Here is a 14,458-nt window from a genome sequence, read left to right on the forward strand (position 1 = left end):
AAAAAAAAAGAGGAAAAAGAACCAGCTTCCTTCCTTATGGAATTAGTGTGTTTCTGTCCGGTGTACCTAAGAGGTCTATTTTAGTGCTAGTGTTATGAAGACAGGGGCTCCTCTCCAGTGTAGGGACTGTTAGGATTGGAGGGTTACGTTCACCTATCGCAGGGTATATTGGGCCTGAGCAAACACATTGGGTAACCTATGCTCAACGTTGTATCCAGGTAAATCTGGATGAAAACAAACACGAAAGGCAGCCCCGGAAGGGCGGAGGGTTGAGGGAGGGGCTGTGTGTGGGAGGGGGCAGGCCCAGCTCCCTTCCCTACTCTACCTATTTACAGGCATTGATTGTGTGGGGGCCTGGCTGCCTCCTTCTCCACTGTCACAGGTCTCCTCCCAACTTTAGCTGGGGAATTCAAAGGAAGATGGCGGAAATCCTGTGTGACTGTCAAAAGTCAAATAGTCCTGATTCACTGGTGGCACAGCTTGGGAACGGGGGTAAGTGAGGAGGAAGTATGCAGGGCCAGATTCTACGGAAGTCATCCCTTTGGGAGTGAGGAGGGTGTTTGAGCAGGGGACTAACACAACGGAAGAGTATTATTTTAAATAAGATTCATCTGAGGACAGCCTGGATATAGTCAGATAAGAGGCCGTGGTAGAACAATGAGACCTGCTGATTCCTGGGGCTCAGAGTGAAGCTAAAGGTGTGCAAGGGGAAGGGGGTGGTGGAGAGGGGGAGAGGGAGAGAGCGGCCACGTGCACAAGGAAACGCTGAGGTTCCTAAGATGTGAGGAACAACAAGGGGAGAGAGATAGTGAAAGTGAAGGTAGTGCTTAGGCTCCTACCCCAGGAGACTGGGGATGTAGTGATGCTGCTGTCAGGACTTGGGAAATGTGGAGGAAGGGCAGTGGGTTTGCAGAGAAAATGGAGTTTGGTTTTAGCCACACTGAATTTGAGGATACAGTAACAAATACAGGCCTGGAACTTGTGATGGGGTAAAGTGAAGCCACAGCCTCTGAAGGGATATAAAGCAAATAAACTGGAGAGCTAGAGACAGAATAAAAATTACTAGCACCTTATATTTGTATTGTGTTTAATTATCATTAAGATATTGTCAGTAACTCCTGGAGCGTGTCACTATTATCTTCTTATACAAAATGAGAGGGCCTGTAGGTTGATCTTTAAGATACCTTCTCGCTCAAACCTCCTTCCATTCTATCCTGAAGTTGAGTACCACTTCTCTATAAACACTAATTCTACCTCCTGCTTTCCTGATTCTCATATCAATGAAGAGTTTATTGACCAAATCAACTAATAATAGCTAACATTTACATATCACTTACCATGTACTAAACACTGTTCTTTGCAAGCTGCATATATTAACTCATTGAATTCTCACAATAAAACAGGTGCTATCATTGTCACCATTGTCATTGTCACCATCATCATTATCACTATTATCACCATCACGTGACTCCATCATCATCATCACCACCATCATCACCATTGTCACCATCACCAACACCATCACCATCCGCACCATCACCATCACCATCATCATCTCAACAGATTACAAACTGAGGCAAAGTGAGGTTACATAACTCACTGGAGATCTCATGCCAAGTGAACAACAGGCCTGGGGTTTGAAAGCAAAGAGTCTAGGTTTAGGAATGTAGTTTTTACACCCTACACAATACTAGCTCTACACTACTCTATCTCTTCTGCTGTCAGACCACACAGCCTCCTGGGTAGAAGGCTGTGAAGATTGGGAGGTGCTTGTGTTGAACCGGAAGTGATTTTACTTCATCAACTTTTGTTAAATCACCCTCACCTCATAATGCAGGGTTTGCCTTCTTGCAGAACACATGCAGATCTGTACCATTGAGAGGTGAAGCCAGCTGGGCTTCTGGGTTGGGTGGGGACTTGGGGAACTTTTCTGTCTAGTTAAAGGATTGTAAATGCACCAATCAGCACTCTGTGTCTAATTAAAGGTTTGCACATGCACCACTCAGTACTCTGTAAAAATGGACCAATCAGCACTCTGTAAAATGGACCAATCAGTGCTCTGTAAAATGGACCAATCAGAAGGATGTGGGTGGGGCCAAATAAGGGAATAAAAGCTGGCCACCTGAGCCAGCAGCAGCAAGCTGTGGAAGCTTTGTTCTTTCATTCTTCACTGTAAATCTTGCTGCTGCTCACTTCTTGGGTCTGCACCACCTTTAAGAGCTGTAACACTCACTGTGAAGGTCTGCAGCTTCACTCCTGAAGTCAGCGAGACCACGAACCCACCAGAAGGAAGAAACTCCAGACACATCTGAACATCTGAAGGAACAAACTCTGGACACACTATCTTTAAGAACTGTAACACTCACCGTGAGGGTCCATGGCTTCATTCTTGAAGTCAGTGAGACCAAGAACCCACTGGAAGGAACGAAATCCAAACACATTTTGGTGACCCAGATGGGACTATCACCTATCACCAAGCAGTGAATACCATTGAACCCCTTTTGCTTGCTATTCTGTCCTATTTTTCCTTAGAATTCAGGGGCTAAATACCAGGCACCTGTCGGCCAGTTAAAAGCAACTAACATGGCCGCCAGACTAAAGACACGGGTGTCAGGCTTTCTGGGAAAGGGGTCTCTAACCCCCGACTCTTCGGCGTTTGCGTTTGGAGCGTTGGGTTGCCTGGAACCAGCTTGCGCTTTTCCTGTACTTCTGAGTTGAGCCAAGGGTCAACAGAGAGGAAAGCCATTCAGCTCCGGGGTCCCGACAACAAGTTGGTTGACTCTGCGGCCATGAGCAGAACTGTCAAAGTCATATCACCCAAGCAAGACTCGCCCATCTATCCTATCTATCCTGACCCTTATCTCCTGGGTCCTAATGCCGGTCAGACAAACTTCCTCTTGCCTCTCTTCTCTGAGGCTAATCCCACTTCTAAAAACTACTCCCTGTCTGTGGTGCTTTACTAGTTTCTCCTTAAGAATGATTTCTGGTATAAACTTCAGGACTCTGTTATCTTCTTTAGGCACCCGGGCTCAGCATCCAGAAAGACATTATTTTTGCCCTATGCTGTGTTGTAGGGGGGATTATCTGGAATTTTAGGATCCCTCCTCGGACAAGCAGGCCTAACAAAAGCTATTCCTGAAGCTAGGACATGGGGAACCTCAGAAATTTTATCCTTCCTATTCATATAAATGAGGACAAAAGGCATCACTCTTCCTACTCTGGAGATTCCTTCCCTCCCTCAGGGTGTGGCCCTCCACTTCATTTTTGGGGCATAACATCTTTATAGGACATGGGTAAGATCCCAACACTAACAGGAGAACGCTTAGGACTCTAACAGGTTTTCGAGAATACGTTAGTAAGGGCCACTAAATCCGACCTTCCTCGGTCCTTCTTGTGGTCTAGGAAGACAACTAGTGTTTCTGCTGCTGCATTGATGAGTGCAACTATTCTGATCAGCATGGTCCATGTACCATTGTGGGTTCTTGGATTGGGGGAGAGACAAACAAACCAAAATTGCAGGAGATTTTTGTCTTTCAGATGGGAAACACTCAGGCATCAACAGACTCACCCTTGAAATGCATCCTAAGCTATTGGGACCAATTTGACCCACACACCCTGAAAAAGAAGTGGCTCATTTTTTTCTGCACTACAGCTTGGCCCCAATATTCTCTCTCTGATGGGGAAAAATGGCCACCTGAAGGAAGTATAAATTACAATACTATCCTGAAGCTTCACCTTTTCTGTAAGAAGGAAGGCCAATGGAGTGAAATACCTTATGTCCAAGCTTTCTTTTCATTGAAAAAGAATACACAACTATGCAAAGCTTGCAATTTACATCCACAGAAGGACCTCTTAGCTTACCCCCATATCCTAGCCTCCCTATAGTTCCCCTCCCTATAAAAGATAAGCCTCCTGTAATCTCTCCCAGCCAGAAGGAAATAGGTAAAGAAATCCCCAAAGGATGATAAACTCCCCTCGGCTATTAGTTATGTCCCCTTCAAGCTGTAGGGGGAGGGGAATTTGGCCCAACCCGGGTGCGTGTCCCCTTCTCCCTCTCTGATTTAAAGCAGATCAAGGCAGATCTTGGGAAGTTTTCAGATGATCCTGATAGGTACATAGATATCATACAGGGTCTAGGGCAAACCTTTGATCTCACTTGGAGAGATGTCATGCTATTGTTAGATCAAACCCTGGCCTTTAATGAAAAGAATGCGACTTTAGCTGCAGCCTGAGAGTTTGGAGATACCTGGTATCTTAATCAAGTAAATGACAGAATGACAGCCAAAGAAAGGGACACATTCCCTACCAGTCAGCAAGCTGTCCCCAGTATGGATCCTCACTGGGACCTCGATTCAGATCATGGGAACTGGAGTTGTAAACATCTGTTGACCTGTGTTCTAGAAGGACTAAGGAGAATTAGGGAAAAGCCCATAAATTGTTCAATGATGTCTACCACAACTCAGGGAAAGGAAGAAAATCCTTCTGCCTTCCTTGAGTGGCTACAGGAAGCCTTAAGAAAATATACTCCCCTAACACCTGACTCATTAGAGGGTCAATTGATTCTAAAAGATATGTTTATTACCCAATCAGCCGCAGGTATCCAGAGAAAGCTCCAAAAGCGAGCCCTGGGCCCTGAACGAAATCTGCAGGCATTATCAAACCTGGCAACCTCAGTGTTCTATAATAGGGACCAAGAGGAACAGGCTCAAAAGGAAAAGTGAGATCAGAGAAAGGCTGCAGCCTTAGTCATAGCCCTCAGACAAACAAACCTTGATGATTCAGAGAGGACAGAAAATGGATCAGGCCAATCACCCTGGTTATCAGTGATTGATAACTGATAGGGCTTATTATCAGTGTGGTTTATAAGGACACTTTAAAAGAGATTGTCCAATGAGAAACAAGCCGCCCTCTTGTCCATGTCCACTATGGCCGAGGCAATCACTAGAAGGCGCATTGCCCTAGAGTGCAACGGTTCTCTGGGCCAGAAGTCCCCAACCAGATGATCCAACAACATGACTGAGGGTGCCCGGGGCAAGCACCAGCTCATGTCATCACCCTCACTGAGCCCCGGGTACGTTTAACCATTCAAGGCCAGGAAACTGACTTCCTCCTGGACACTGGTGCAGCCTTCTCAGTGTTAATCTCCTCTCCTGGAGAACTGTCCTCAAGGTTCGTTACCATCTGAGGAATCCTGGGACAGCCTGTAACCAAGTATTTCTCCCACCTCCTCAGTTGTAATTGGAAGACTGCTCTTTTCACATACCTTTCTTGTTATGCCTGAAAGTCCGACACCCTTATTAGGGAGGGATATATTAGGCAAAGCTGGAGCTATTATCTACATGAATATGGGGAACAAGTTACCCATTTGTTGTCCCCTACTTGAGGAGGGAATCAACCCTGAAGTCTGGGCATTGGAAAGACAACTTGTAAGGGCAAAAAATGCCCACCCAGTCCAAATCAGGCTAAAAGAGCCCACCACTTTTCCTTATCAAAGGCAATATCCCTTAAGGCCTGAAGCTCATAAAGGATTACAGGATATTTTTAAACATTTAAAAGCTCAAGGCTTAGTAAGGAAATGCAGCAGTCCCTGCAACACCCCAATTCTAGGAGTACAAAACTGAACGGTCAGTGGAAACTAGTGCAAGATCTTAGACTCATCATTGAGGCAGTAATTCCTCTATATCCAGTTGTACCCAACCCCTATACCCTGCTCTCTCAAATACCAGAGGAAGCAGAATGGTTCACTGTTCTGGACCTCAAGGATGCCTTCTTCTGTATTCCCCTGCACTCTGACTCCCAGTTTCTCTTTGCCTTTGAGGATCCCACAGACCACACGTCCCAACTTAGGTGGACTGTCTTGCCCCAAGGGTTTAGGGATAGCCCTCATCTGTTTGGTCAGGTACTGGCCCAAGATCTAGGCCACTTCTGAAGTTCAGGCACTCTGGTCCTTCAGTATGTGGATTATTTACTTTTGGCTACCAGTTTGGAAGCCTCATGCCAGCAGGCTACTCTAGATCTCTTGAACTTTCTAGCTAATCAAGGGTACAAGGCGTCTAGGTCAAAGGCCCAGCTTTGCCTACAGCAGGTCAAATATCTAGGTCTAATCTTAGCCAGAGGAACCAGGGCCCTCAGCAAGGAATGAATACAGCCTATACTGGCTTATCCTCACCCTAAGACATTAAAACAGTTGCAGGGGTTCCTTGGAATCACCGGCTTTTGCTGACTATGGATCCCCGGATACAGAGAGATAGCCAGGCCCCTCTATGCTCTAATCAAGGAGACCCAGAAGGCAAGTATTCATCTAGTAGAATGGGAACAAGGGGCAGAAACAGCCTTCAAAACCTTAAAGCAGGCCCTAGTACAAGCTCCAGCTTTAAGCCTTCCCACAGGACACAACTTCTCTTTATATGTCACAGAGAGAGCAGGGATAGCTCTTGGAGTCCTTACTCAGACCCATGGGACAACCCCACAACCAGTGGCATACCTAAGTAAGGAAATTGATGTAGTAGCAAAAGACTCGCCTCACTGTTTATGGGTAGTTGTGGCGGTGGCCATCTTAGTGTCAAAGGCTATGAAAATAATACAAGGAAAGGATCTCACTGTCTGGACTACTCATGATGTAAATGGCATACTAGGTGCCAAAGGAAGTTTATGACTATCAGACAACCGCCTGCTTAGATATCAGGTGGTACTCCTTGAGGGACCAGTGCTTCAAGTATGTACGTGTGCAGCCTTCAGCCCTACTGCTTTTCTCCCAGAGGCTGGGGAGCTGGTTGAGCATGACTGCCAACAGGTTGTAGTCCAGACTTATGCCGCCCAAGATCATCTCTTAGAAGTCCCCTTAACTAATCCTGACCTTAACCTATATACCAATGAAAGTTCATTTGTGGAAAATGGGATACGAAGGGCAGGTTATGCCATTGTTAGTGATGTAACCACACCTGAAAGTAAGCCTGTTTCCCCAGGGACCAGTGTCCAGTTAGCAGAACTAGTGGCACTTACCTGAGTCTTAGAACTGGAGAACTGAGAAAGGGAAAAAGAATAAATGTGTATACAGATAGCAACTATGCTTGTCTAATCCTACGTGCCCATGCTGCAATATGGAAAGAAAGGGAGTTCCTAACCTCTGGGTGAACCCCCATTAAATACCACAAGAAAATTATGGAGTTATTGCATGCAGTACAAAAACCCAAGGAGGTGGCAGTCTTATACTGCGGAAGCCATCAAAAAGGGGAAGGAGAGGGGAGAACAGAAGCATAAGCAGCTAGCAGAGGCAGGGAAAGACCAGCAGAAAGGAAAGAGAGAGACAGAAAGTCAGAGAGATAGAGAGAGAAAGGAAGAGACAGAGACAAAGAGGGAGTCGGAGAGAGAGAGAGAGACAGAAAGTCAGAGAGAGAAAGAGACAGACAAAGAGGGAGTCAGAAACAGAGAGACAAAGAAGTAAAATGTGGCACATATACACCATGGAATACTATGCAGCCATAAAAAAGGATGAGTTTGCGTCCTTTGTAGGGACATGGATGCAGCTGGAAACCATCATTCTTAGCAAACTATCACAAGAACAGAAAACCAAACACCGCATGTTCTCACTCATAGGTGGGAACTGAACAATGAGATCACTTGGACTCGGGAAGGGGAACATCACGCACTGGGGCCTATCATGGGGAGGTGGGAGGGGGGAGGAGGGAGGGATTGCATTGGGGAGTTATACATGATATAAATGATGAATGGATGGGTGCTGACGAGTTGATGGGTGCAGCACACCAACATGGCATAAGTATACATATGTAACAAACCTGCACGTTATGCACATGTACCCTAGAACTTAAAGTATAATAAAAAAAAAAAAAAAAAAAAAAGAAGTAAAAGAGAAAGAAAGAGAGATGGAAGTAGTAAAGAAAAAACAGTGTACCCTATTCCTTTAAAAGCCAGAGTAAATTTAAAACCTATAATTGATAATTGAAGGTCTTCTCTGTGACCCTATAACACTCCAATACCACCTGTTGTCAGTGCAAACAAGGGCATAGCCCGAAAGCACTGAGGCCACTGACAACCCATAGCGTTCCTATCAAAAAATCCTTAACCCAGCAGGTTTCCTAACAGAGGATCTAAATCTTAATTAATCACCATACAAAGGTCTGACCAGATCTAGGAGGATCTCCCTTCAGGACAGGATGATAGATGGTTCCTCCCAGGCAATTAAGGAAAAAAAAAAAAAAAAGACACAATGGGTATTCAGTAAGTGATAAGGAAACTCTTGTAGAAGCAGTTAGTAAAATTGCCTAATAATTGATCTGCTCAAACATGCGAGTTGTTTGCACTCAGCCAAATCTTAAAGTACTTACAGAATCAGGAAGGAGCCATCTATACCATTTTTAAGTTAATATGGACTGAACAAGGTTTTATTAATAGCAAAGAAAAATTAAAATCCCAAACTTACAAGGTTTTCAACTAAAGTAAAGTTTGCTAAAAGTTAACAGTGTAACATGCATTATCCTACTACCACACACTCTCAAAGGATTTCTCAGGCAGTTTGCAAGAAATAAAATCTATCCAGAAAGGATAGTAACTACAATCCCAAATAAACTCTTTGGCAGCAGTGACTCCAAAACTGCTGAGGCCTAGACTTCCTCACTGCTGAGAAAGGAGGACTCTGCACCTTCTTAGGGCAGGAGTGTTGTTTTTACACTAACCAGTCAGGGATAATACGAGATGCCACCTGGCATTTACAGGAAAAGGCTTCTGAAATCAGACAATGCCTTTCAAACTCTTATACCAATCTCTGGAGTTGGGCAACACGGCTTCTCCCCTTTCTAGGTCCCGTGGCAGCCATCTTGCTATTACTTGCCTTCGGGCCCTATATTTTTAACCTCCTTGTCAAATTTGTTTCCTCTAGGATTGAGGCCATCAAGCTACAGATGGTCTTACAAATGGAACCCGAAATGAGCTCCACTAACAACTTCTATTGAGGACCCCTGGACCAACCCACTGGTCCTTTCACTGGCCTACAGAGTTCCCCACTGGAGGACACTACAACTGCAGGGCCCCTTCTTCGCCCCTATCCAGCAGGAAGTAGCTAGAGCGGTCATCGGCCAATTCCCAAGAGCAGTTGGGGTGTCCTGTTTAGAGGGGGGATTGAGAGGTGAAGCTGGCTGGGCTTCTGGGTTGGGTGGGGACTTGGGGAACTTTTCTGTCTAGCTAAAGGATTGTAAACGCACCAATAAGCGCTCTGTGTCTAGCTAAAGGTTTGTAAACGCACCAATCAGCACTCTGTAAAATGGACCAATCAGCACTCTGTAAAACGAGCCAATCAGCAGGATGTGGGCGGGGCCAAATAAGGGAATAAAAGCTGGCCACCCGCGCCAGCAGTGGCAACCCGCTCAGGTCCCTTTCCATGCTGTGGAAGGCTTGTTCTTTCGCTCTTTGCCATAAATCTTGCTGCTGCTCACTCTTTGGGTCCGCACCACCTTTAAGAACTGTAACACTCACCGCGAGAGTCCGCGGCTTCATTCTTGAAGTCAGCAAGACCAAGAACCCACTGGAAGGAACCAACTCCGGACACATCATCATGCCCTTCGTCTATGTTCAGACACTCCTTGATTCTCTGTTAGAGGGCCTGTCTGATTTGTGAATTATATATGGTCAGTTCACTTTAATTTTTATTATTATTTTTTTTGAGATGGAGTCTCACTCTGTCACCCAGGCTGGAATGCAGTGGCCCTATCTTGGCTCACTGCAGACTCCACCTCCCTGGTTCAAGTGATTCTCCTGCCTCAGCCTCCCAAGTAGCTGGAATTTACAGCTGTGTGCCACCATGCCCAGCTAATTTTTGTATTTTTATTAGAGACAGGGTTTCACCATGTTGGCCAGGCTAATTTCAAACCCATGACCCCAGGTGATCTGCCTGCCTCGGCCTCCCAAATTGCTGCTATTACATGTGTGAGCCACCACATCCAGCCAGTTCACCTTAATTCTGATTGTTATAACCATTGGTTCCACACAATTCGCTCACCCTGACTTCTTGGGTCCTGGGAATATTACTGAAAAAGGAGAAGACACCCTTAAATGGCATGATTCTTAGGGCTTCAACTGCCACTGCCTTGAGAAACTTGCCTTACATATTGCTTTCCACCATCTACAAGCAGGTGATGCACACTTCTACATCTCTAACCCCAAACATTACTCCCCATCTCCAGACCCATGTATAAACACATCTATGGACACTGCCTCTGACGTCCCAACATATTCAGAAGTGAACTTGTAATCATTTTCCCCTAGTCTGTTGTTTCCTGATGTTTCTAATCCACCCAATGTCTAAGCAAAATGCTTGGAGTCATCTAAAAGGCTCCTACCTTCCCCTTGAAAATTTTGAGTTAGCTAACCCTGTAGATTCTGCTTTTTGAAAATAGTTTTTTAAAAAAAATTTATTTCAGAATCGGGGTACATGTGCAGGTTTGTTATATAGGTAAATTGCATGTCACAGGGGTTTTGTGTACAGATTGTATCATCACCCAGATAATAAGTATGGTAGCTGATAGGTTGTTTTTCTATCCTCATCCTCTAAACCTCCACCCTCAAGTAGGCCCTGGTGTCTGTTGTTCCCTTCTTTGTGTCCATGTGTACTCAATACTTCGCATCCACTTATAAGTGAGAACATGTGGTATTTCCTTTTCTGTTTCTGTGTTAGTTCACTTAGGATAATGACTGTCTTCCATTCATGTTGCTGTAAAGGACATGATCTTGTTCTTTTTTGAAGATAGTTTTAATTTCTCTCCTCCTCAGCTCAACCTGAATTTCTGAAGCTGCTATTTCTTCTTTTTCTTCTTCTTTCTTCTTTCTTTCTTCTCCTTCTCCTTCTCCTTCTCCTCCTCCTCCTCCTCCTTCTTCTTCTTCTTTTTTTTTTGAGACAGAACCTTGATCTGCCACTCAGACTGGAGTGCAGTGGCATGAGCTTATTGCAACCTCTGCCTCCTGGGTTCAAGCAATTCTCTTGCCTCAGCCTCCCGAATAGCTGGGATTACAGGCCTGTGCCACCACGCTCTGCTAAATTTTTGTATTTTTAGTAGAGATGGGGTTTCACCATGTTAACCAGGCTGGTCTTCAACTCCTAACATCAAGTGATCCACCTGCCTTGGCCTCCCAAAGTGCTGGGATTACAGGCGTGAGCCACTGCACCCAGCCAGGAGTGGCTGTTTCTATCTGGGTCCTCTCCCATTCTCTACCTTGCTGCCAAGCTATTCAAAAAGCAAAAACCTGTTCATGCTGCTTCTGTAGATTTCAAGATAAAGTTCAGGCATACAATAATCTTAGTGCCCTGGAACCTGCCTCCCTTACTGATCACAGTTCCCACTACTGCCCTTTCCATACTCATACACCAAATTCCAGAGCTACCAAACTATGTATTGTTTTTGGTCATGTTGCTTCACATGGCAGTCCACCACCAAGGGATGAATGCTGTTTAAAAAAAATCTGTACAGTGCTATGGTTTGACTGTATGTGTCCTTCCAAAATTCATATGTTGAAAACTAATCTCCAATGTGATAGTATTGAGGTGGGGCCTTTGGGGGGGCAGGGTGCTCATGAATGGCACTTGTGTCCTTATGAAAGAAGGTCTAGTGAGATCCAGAATCCCTTTTGTGCCCATTTGCCATGTGAGGATGCCATTTTGACAGTAGAGAGTGAGTCTTCACCAGACACTGTTTCTTACAGTTCTGGAGGCTGGGAAGTCCAAGCCCAAAGTATCAACAACTTCTACTATATTATAAATTATCCAGTCCGTGGTATTTTGTAACAGCAGCCTGAACAGACTGCGACAGACATCTTTGTCTGTTTCTTTTACATACATAGCAAATAGTTGGTTATGGTTAATTTTTCTGTGTTCTCTGCTGAGCACCTTTATTTCACTATCGTTTCACCAAGGAGAGAGGATCACTAGAAGGTTCTCTTTCATTTCTTTGATATAGTGGATTAATGACAGTTAATTTTATTAACTATCACTTTAATTTTATAATGGTTAATTTTATTTTTATTTATTTATTGTTATTTAAATTTTTTAAATGTTTTGAAATTTCAAAACAGTTTCGATGAACACATAATAATTGCACATATTTACAGAATAGATAGTGATATTGTGATATGTACACACAGTGATCAGCTTATGGTAATTAGCATATTCATCATCTCAAACATTTATTATTTTTTTCCTTCTAGCTATTTGAAACTATATACTATTGCTAATTATAGTTATGATGGTTAATGTTGTGTGTGAACTTGAGTGGGCCATAGGGTGCTGCAATTAAACATTGTTTCTGGTGCCCCTGTGAGTATATTTCTACATGAGACTTACTTTTGAATTGGTAAACTCAGTAAAGTAGATTGCCCTCCCTAATGTGGTTGGGCATCATTGGATCTTTTGAGCACTGCATAGAACAAAAGTGGAGAAAGGAGGAATTCATTCTGTTTTGTCCTGCCTCACTGCTTGAGCTGGGACATATCATCTAATCTTCTCCTGACCTTGGGGTAGGATTTACATCATTAGTGTTCCTGGTTCTCCTGTGTCTCCAACCTGCAGACAGCGAGGGACTTCTCAGCCCCCAAAATTGTATAAGCCAATTCTTCAGAATAAATATCTCTCTTTCTTATTCTGTTTCTCTAGAGAACCCTGACTAATACAGTGGTGGATATAAAGATAAACCAGGCACTGATCCTGCCTTCAATGGAAGGTAAGGCATGAACACACAAAACTCTGAAAAAAAGGTAGATGCTGCCTGGGCCCGGTGGCTCAAGCGTATAATCCCAGCACTTTGGGAGGCTGAGGCAGGAGAATCGCTTGAGTCCAAGAGTTTGACACCAGCCTGGGCAACAGACGGGGACCTCTTGTCTACAAAAATTTAGCTGGTTGTGGCGGCTCATGCCTATAGTCCCAGCTACTCAGCAGACTGAGGTGGGAGGATCACTTCAGTCTGGGAGATGGAGGCTGCAGTGAGCTGTGATCGCACCACTGCATTCCAGCCTAGCAACAGAGCAAGACTCTGTCTCCAAGAAAACCTCCCAAAATAGATGCTCATAATAAGATAATTTGGACTCTATAGTAAAGAGAGTCTTTCCACCACAGGCCTTCCAGAAACACAGGGAGGCCTCTTGGAAGTGACCTTCCAGGCTCTGTGCCTCTCTCTATTATTCTCCTTGCCCTTGTAGTACTGAAGTTTAACTTAATTAATTAATTAATTTATTAATTTATTTTTTCGAGACGGAGTCTCGCTCTGTCACCAGTCTGGAGTAAAGTGGCACGATCTCAGCTCACTGCAATCTCTGACTCCTTGGTTCATATGATTCTCCTGCCTCAGCCTCCCAAGTAGCTGGGATTACAGGCATGCGCCATCATACCCAGCTAATTTTTGTATTTTTAGTAGACACGGGGTGTTGCCATGTTGGCCAGGATGGTCTTGATCTCTTGACCTTGTGATCCACCCTCCTCGGCCTCCCAAAGTGTTGGGATTACAGGCGTGAGCCACCGTGCCCGGCCTGAAGGTTAACTTAGTTTTCTAAATCATATCACCTTCAGATGTGCCCTCTCATTAGCATATAAAGGAAGAAACATGTCTTTTATTGGTTAGAAAGACTTTCAGAAAGCTGGAAGTCTAAGAAATAGTTGTCCACAGACCATAGGACCTGAATTCTAAGTGTAAGATTCTGTTCATCTGCATCCTCCTGAGACGACTTACACTGTCAAGGGCTCTCTATCCACTATCAGCATCTTATATAGGTAAATAACATTAACATGGAAGGGATAAAGGAGGCAAAAAGGTCAGAAAGGACATGGAGTGCATCTGTAAAAGGGAGGGACAGGGTTTTGCTCAGCAGTATCATGCTAGCTGTTTGGAGGCAGGTGGTGTGGGCTGATTGGGTGTATGTGGTTTATGTCTTAGTATCAACTAAGTCACTCCTTTTTTCCTTAACAGCAGCTTCCCAAAGTCACTGTGCAGCAGCTTTTCCCTATGGGTGGAGTCCTGGGAAACTGCTTAGATAGAGGTTTAAGGATAGAACACTCTGAGAACCCCCACTCCAGAACATTTGTGGTTGTGTCCTCATTGAACATTTGTTTAATTTTTTTTTTTGTTATTGATGGGTGTTTACTCTGCAGGCAGGACTCTCTAGCTGGCTATAGAATATCTGTTTTCTGGTGTCAATAGCTTTATGGGCCTAAAGCCTGAAGTAGCTGGAGGTCCGAAGGTAACTGCACAATCCACTTCCCCTCACAGTTCGGTACATGTAGTAAATGCTCAATAAAGATTTGTTACAGAAATGGACAGATTCTCAGGTAAAAGACAAATCAAATTCCAAAGAAATATCCTGTTTCAGGTTTGACACAACATACTGTGCAAAGACAGCCAATAAATTATTCATAGAACAAATCACAGGTGACTGAATTATGGGGTAGTAATTTCTGCAGGCTCAA

Source organism: Rhinopithecus roxellana, chromosome 4 (assembly GCF_007565055.1).
Source record: "Rhinopithecus roxellana isolate Shanxi Qingling chromosome 4, ASM756505v1, whole genome shotgun sequence".
In the NCBI taxonomy this organism is placed as follows: domain Eukaryota; kingdom Metazoa; phylum Chordata; class Mammalia; order Primates; family Cercopithecidae; genus Rhinopithecus; species Rhinopithecus roxellana.